This window comes from Pocillopora damicornis, chromosome 9 (genome assembly GCF_964200805.1).
Source record: "Pocillopora damicornis chromosome 9, jaPocDami1.2, whole genome shotgun sequence".
In the NCBI taxonomy this organism is placed as follows: domain Eukaryota; kingdom Metazoa; phylum Cnidaria; class Anthozoa; order Scleractinia; family Pocilloporidae; genus Pocillopora; species Pocillopora damicornis.
In genome coordinates this window covers 21,318,152-21,319,593 of record NC_142678.1, presented here as the reverse complement: position 1 = coordinate 21,319,593, position 1,442 = coordinate 21,318,152, and positions in this window count along the sequence as shown.

Below are 1,442 nucleotides of genomic sequence, written 5' to 3'. Positions count from 1 at the left end.
GATCATCTCGATTCGTTGCCGTGCAAGCGGCTGCGTTACTTCATCACGTTACGCATGCCTGGCGGACACGAATAATCGAAATTCCCAACGTGACGCGGTCGCACCCAAATATCCTACGCCTTTTGGACCGGAAATCGCGCAAAAAAAGTCCGTGATCTAGACTCTTTCTTCATCTAGATCGTTCTCGCCAAAAATGCTGCTTTCTCTCGATAAAGCACTTCGTTAGGCCGCGGTATTATGTTGAGTCAAAAATAATCCAAAGCGCGGTTGTGTTTGCAAATCATTTCGCGCGCTAAGTGTAAACTTGTTCAAGAGGCTTGTTGATATTCAACAGTCAATCAACCAATTGCATCACTGACTTTTTACAACAGACTTTTACATTAATTCTGTCTTGGTTAATTTCACTCCGTAGTAACCAGAAATTAATATATAATTGTCTAAAACAGTAATGTTGCCCGATTATTCTCAAAGGGAATTTAAAATCGCTTTTATTCCGGGCCTCATGTTCGAGTTGTCCTCGGAATGTGCGCAAGTGTTTATCTTAGGATTACAGAACAACAGGAAAACAAAATCCTCTTGAATATAATGAACAGAAATGCCATGTTCCTGTTTTCCATCTTTAGCCAGTAGTTTGCGGTGTGATGTTGTGTTATGGTAATGTAAGTCGGGAGGCTTTCTGATGGTCCATAGCTCCTGCTGATGGCTTAAAGTCTCGCAAACTCCCCCCACTGGACAGGGCATTTTAACTTCCAGACTCTTTTCCGCTTGATTATGATCAGCAAAAATCAAAGGTTAAAAGAATGGCTGATATGACTCGTACTTTAAACATATGAGTCACAAACTTTCTTCAGAACAAGATGTACTTTCAAATAATTGACTTTTTCGCTTTTCGTGTTCGTCATGTATAAATGTATGATAAAATAATTGCATCCATGTCTACCACTGAAAGTAAACTTACTTACAAAAAGCCGATAAGGCTTTTCAACAATTTTTCTTTTCTTTAATTCACCAACAAACAGGCCGCCCCTTAAAAATCCATATCAGCGTTTTTATCGATGAATACGTAAATTACAAAGGTTAAAAAGCCAAATTATTAGGGCAATTTTACTTAGGAAGAGTGAATCGATAACTCAGACGACAAAGTCGCCGATGAATTTGATGAATTTAGTAATTAAGAAAATAATTTTCAGCTCCACAAATATTGAAACTCAATTTAAAATCTCATCGCCATTTTGTCAGTCGCAAACGGAACAATTTAAAAATGTCAATCACGTGTTTGAATGGGTTTCTTTTTCTAAATTAGTAGAAAACGTTAATTACCACGGTGTTTGTTGAAATTGAACGGAAATAAACCACAAAAGTGGGTGTTATTAGACAAAAAAGACTGATGGCAGATTTCAAGACAAAAAAAGATTGTATTCACTGAAGATGGAGTCACTGAT